This window comes from Lethenteron reissneri, chromosome 5, assembly GCF_015708825.2.
Source record: "Lethenteron reissneri isolate LAM-NWPU_2019-01 chromosome 5, ASM1570882v1, whole genome shotgun sequence".
In the NCBI taxonomy this organism is placed as follows: domain Eukaryota; kingdom Metazoa; phylum Chordata; class Hyperoartia; order Petromyzontiformes; family Petromyzontidae; genus Lethenteron; species Lethenteron reissneri.
In genome coordinates, this window is record NC_083783.1 from 8127486 (window position 1) to 8133485 (window position 6000).

A 6000-nucleotide genomic window follows, 5' to 3' on the forward strand; every position below is an offset into this window, starting at 1 on the left:
TGCTGGATGATAGCCTCCCCACGATGTGTCGGTCTTGGGACTAGATTGACCATACTTCACCACACTGGTCAGCGTGAAGGCCGGGGGGTGGGGGGGGGGGTATTTAGAATTAGTTTATTTCGTTAAAATATCACTCACCACTGCTGTCAGCGGCAGTTGGAAATCGAATCTCAGGTTGGCTAGGGTTATAGCAGAGTGCATTTCTTAAAACCAGCTTGCACTGGCCCCCTAAATTGCCCACGATCTTGTTTACTGCGATCTCTGTGAACAATTTCTGCTCACGTGCTAAGAGGGTCGAGGGGTTCGGAAATCTTAAAGTCAGCCTTTGTCTTCCCTTTGGAACGGAGGCATGGCCGAGGCATAATTCGATGATTGAGGTCTTTAATTTCTGTTTAGGTAAACATCCACTAATTATGTTCCAATTTCTGCTCCCACTGCGTCGTTGATGAAAACCATTCTGGCTGTCAAAAGATTCACAGGTGGAATTACCACAGTTGGACAGAGGCGTGATCTTGGTGAGAAGATATTTTTTTACCTCTTTATTATTTGATGAGATCTGCATCACGTATGAGACCGAATCAAATGTATTCTTGAAATTTAATCTTGACTGACAATAGCGACAATTCATCATGAAAATTGTGGAGGGGGGGGGGGGTGAAATTGCTAGGTGCTCTTCTTGGTTCTTTCGGTAAAGTCACGTAGAATGGAAATAATAAAATAATAAAAATACAACATAATAAAATAATTCTCACGACGTTTCGGCCACAACGCAAGCAGCCGTCCTCAGGTGAAGAACAGAGCTGTCGATAAGACAGCGTCTGCTAGGTGCTCCTTAGCGGCCAGCACTGGCTCTCGGTGGCAGTGTGTGGATGTCAGCGGCTGCTCTACCAGTGCTGGATGAAGTCCGCACACAGGCACGACGAGACAGTGCTGTGGGCTACTGCAGGGCTATGTTACTCCGACGACTTTGCTCCTTGTCTGTATGCATGTTGAACTTATTTCCCCGCCGTACGTAGCCAACACGTGCTGAGCAGCGTGTATGGTCAAACAACCCGCACGCCCTGCGTGGCGTGTTGGATGCCTTCCTCTGTGAGTAGATTGACAAAAGTGCACGCGCACTTGGGCGCATGTGTTTAGGGCTCCTTGAGATGACAGCCACCAGGGCCACGTGGAACAGAGGATGTCAAGCAGCAGCGTAGGGCGATTGACACGGGAACTGGCGCAATTGTCCAAGTCTGCGGCCATCTGGCCTACGGATCTCGGTGCAGCTGCACCTGCCTGCACACTTGCCAGCTATACTACTGGTGCTGAGAGGTCTTCATTTACCCTCAAGCCTGCCTTCAGTTGAATCCACACACGAACCCCACAGATGCCATCTCTTACCTTCACGCATCATGTCCCCTCTGTCTGGACAGTGCCAGATCACCCGTGATTGCTTTTCAGTAATTAGCTCGCTTAATTTTGGCTGCAATTTGTAATTAATTCACCGTGCGCAAACCATTACAAGGTTGGCACGTGGGACCGTCATGCGTGCGTGCAGCGACGGGACTCATTTTCCATCTCTGACCCTGCCTACTTACCCTTGGGTGACACCCACCTCAAACCCATATTTATCCTCTTGTTGCAGCAGTCCTTTCCTGTTCAGCAGTTCTACTGCTGCATCTTTCCATCTGATAACGATTGCTTGTGTTGCGATCGAAACGTCGTGATGGATTATTTATTTTTATACCTATGTGACTTTAGCGAAAGAACCATAGAGTATAACGTCATAACTCTTCTTGGTTCTTTCGGTAAAGTCACGTAGAATGGGGGAAAAATATATATAATAAAATATTATTATTTAATAAAATAATATGATATAATAATATAACGTCATAACTCTTTGCAAACCAGGTGCAATGCACATCCTGGCTCTCCAGGGGTTCGCTCAGGAAAGGCTCGCGCCGTAGTGGTGAGATGTTAACCGCCTCGCCTGGTACGCAGGAGGTCGTGGGCTCAATCCCGACCCTGATGCCTCTACAGTTGGAGTTTGCATGTTCCCTCCTCGTGGTCGCGTGGATTTTTCTCCGGGTCCTCCGGTTTTTCCCTCCACATTTAGAAACATAGGTTTACAGTATTTGTATTTTTATTTTATTTTAATTTTACTTTTATTAATTTACATTTACGTGACTTTACCGAAAAAACCTAAGAATAGTATTTGGCTGCTGTAAATTTCTATATGAAAGGCCACTTCGTTGAGCTATCATTTGTAAAATAAAAAAATGTGTTTAGTTTTATTAGTTTGGAGTAACCTAACGGCGTCTTCCGGAGACCGCTATGCCCTGGGCCAGGGCCAACGACTGATGATGATGGTTTTCACAGCATGAGTATCAATTCATATTTCATGTAGGATATGTATTTAAATAATTTTTGTGATGCAAACAGTCCAATTGATTTCCTAACATATGAACCACTGTAAGTTAACCACTATGCTTGATCATAGTTTCCCATTTTTACTTTTATAGCAAAAAAAAACCACCCCCCAAACATGTAAGCAAATTTCCACTGTGGAAACTTGCTCGTTCGCGCATTAGGTTTTGTGCTCTGTCAGTGGACCAGGGACTAATGGACTAACACTTTGACAATTGACGGCTAAGTGCTTGTGCATGATGAACCAAAGGAAGGCAACAACATCATCATCTGAGAAAGATGGCCCCAATAGACAGCTGTTACAGACACGTGAACTCAAATACAACCCTACGCTAACAATGCATAAATGAGAATCCTTCACTGTGACAAATGTCCAGACAAAGATAATCATGTGGAGAGAGTGATAGAATAATGAAGTCACCTTGAATGAGTTTTTTTGTGCGGAAAATGTGTTGATTTCTTTTGTTACATTTCTTTGGAACGACATTTTTTTGTTGTAAATTCTCATAGCGCGTGATACACGGTACCAAATTGGGGCACTTGCTGTCAGGATCAGTATTTATAAAAATGTATGGGCTAAATAAATAAAAATAATTTCTCCACAATCTCCATCTACCAATGGATAAAGGACCTCTGTATGCCATGTCAGGAACGTCAGGGTTTTTTTTTTACCATACTTCACCACGCTGGTCAGTGCTGCTTGGTGAAGGTGGGGAGAGAAGTACCAGTTCCAATATTACTTGCCACTGATGCTGACCATAGCCACCAAGAATGTGAACCACTGTAACCATAGCTTCTTCAGCCATTTTGGGGCAAAAACTGACGAAAACGTTCCCATTGTAGGAGGTAAATGGATGCTCTGTTTATTGCGGCTGGTTGCTTTTTTTATTCTCCAAGTTCCACTGCTTACACTAAAGATGAGCAACGAAACGAAAAAGCCGAAGTCTACAGACGCACAACTCCCTATATCGAACCACTAATTACAGACAGGCGAGAACACACGCACACAGGCAGGGACAATGACGGTCAGACGTACAAAAAAACCCGCCTACACAAGGGACGTGGCATCTATGAACACTAAAACTGAAAAGTAAACAAGCAATGAACAGGGTGGGGGGGGGGGCTGTGCCAGAGGCGGGGTTAAAGGTAAGATTCTGATTTGAAGCTTTCGTGACTGCAGGAATCCATACTCTTTGGTTCTTTCGGTAAAGTCACGTAGGTATAAAATTAAATAAATCACGACGTTTCGGGCGCAACACAAGCGTCCATCATCAGGTGGGAAAGCATGGTCTGCTGCTAAGGCAGACTGTTTTAACACATTCCTGCGGAGAGGGCTGGTAGGAACGTTGGTTGCTCGGTCAATGGCCAGGGTCAAAGGCGGCGTGGTGTATTCCGCAAATATGGCCGACTATGAGGGCGAGCACAAGCCGGCGTGAGTAGGTTAAACGTTGAGTTTTATAAGGGCACCACGGGGTGACCAGCCCCTCCCCACCCAGCCCCACCCAGCCCCACCCAGCCACACCCCTCCCACCCCCCACCCAGCCCTACCCTCCTCACCCAGTCCCTCCCCACCCTCCCCTCTCCACCCAGCCCCACCCCTCCCATTTTTGGATGTACGACGGACGGACGGACACAATAATCCCCTGTGGGCTGGTGGAACCAGGTGGTTCCTACCAGTAAAAGGTTTGAAATGGGTGTAGCTCAAAGTTAGATTCTGGCCAGTGAAAGGGCTAGTACTTGTCGCTGCTTGGTTAGAGTCAGTTAGAGGGTGAAAACTCGTGGCTGGATGTCTAGTTGGTGATTGTTAGGGTCAGCGATGAGGCTCATCCGAGTGGCTTAAATATTTTATAAGGTTTAGGGGTACGTGGTTAAACTGTTCACCCCTCGTCATCATTGCAGCGTGAGATCTATTCAGCCTTTGTTTGCTTCTCCTTCGTAACGTTTACAGCCGTGCTCAATATTGGAGGTAACAATTAATTTCAGCTTCAGATCCCTGCTACAGTGGCCATTGCAGTAGTGCAGATTATTAAACTAAAGCTATTAAACCTTCTTGGTTCTTTCGGTGAAGTCACGTAGAAGGAAAATAATGAAATAATAAAAATTTAACAAAATAAAATAATTCTCACGACGTTTTGGCCACAATGCAAGCAGCCATCCTCAGGTGAAGAACAGGTCTGTCGGGAAGATAGCGTCTGAAGATGAATCCCTGCAGTCACGAAAGCTTTAAAATGAAAAATGAAACTATTAAACTTTAAAAAAATTACCAGGTAAGGCCCACGTGAGCTATGAAGCTCTTCTTTTTTAGAAGCGACCTAGCCACAAATGATAGCTCAACGAAGTGGCTTATCGCGTGGAAATTTATAGCAGTCAAATACTCTAAACGCGTGACGTTGATTCTAAATGTAGAGGAAAACACCCAAGGACCCGGAGAAAAATGCACATGACCACGGGGAGAGAGACACGCAAACTCCAAATATACAGCAGGCGTCCGGGTTGGGATCCGACCAACGACCTCCTGTATACCAGGCGAGGTAGTTAACATCTCGCTACCGCCTCACTTGAGCCGGCACGTGGAACCGAAGGGCCGTTCTTCCCATCAGCAAAGCTCACAGTCGGTGGGTGGCTCCGAGTGAGGCATTGGTCAGGGCTTCGGCTACAAGGCCACTCATTTTGTTCATTCTTTATTCATGAGATGAGGCAGGATAGGAAATAAATTTAGGACTCTGTGCCACCTTTACGCTTCCCCGCTGAGCTTGGTAAATCTGTGAGTGGAGTCTGTGTTTATGCTGCGGAGAGAAAGAAAAATGTGCCCCTGTTGCGCTCAGAGATTTCCACGCTGACCGCCGAGGGGAGAGCAAGCACTGAGGGCAGGTTATGGGGTTAGGGTTGGGCTACGGGTTAGCGAAAAGAGAAAGTGGAGCACAGCACCCCACAGCCTCCTCTCGTCGAGTCGATAAACCCTGGGTATCGATGGAGCCCCCCCCTCAGTGCAGCCTCGGGTCTCTCTCATCCCTAGCCCCTGTCTGTGCACCGCAGGGCCGAGCCATGACCCATCGCTATGGTGACCGTCAGGCGATCGAAGCGAGGCGCTCATCCATTTACAGAGTTTTCTCGCTGCTCCGTGACTCTTCAGCTTCCCCACGGCGGCCCTGCAAAGCAGCAAGTCCCCCAGAGTCGTCAGGATCTCGCACATTGCCTGCCGGGGCACGGGCTTTGTCACCTGTCCCGGTTTCCTGAGTGCCTCACCGTTTTGTGAGGTCAGTCATCCTCGGAGCCATCTGTAAGTGTTCCCGTGACGTCAGTCGGTTGTTGCGTCACAATGCACCACCTCGCGGCAATCTGTTTGCGTGTCGTACTCTCCTATATTCCTATATTGTGAAATTAACTTCCTCGCATTGACATGCCCCGGTTTCTTTAGTGGCAACCCTCGTGATGCAAGCAAGTGCTTGCAGAGTCCGGCTTTCGCGGAGAAGGAGGACGAACGGCGAGGCACTTTGTGAGCTTAATGCAGCTCACTATGCAACTTTTTTCCAAACGAAACTCTCTCGGCGTTGTTGAAGGGCACATCACTGCCGCTTTTACCTGGGCCCA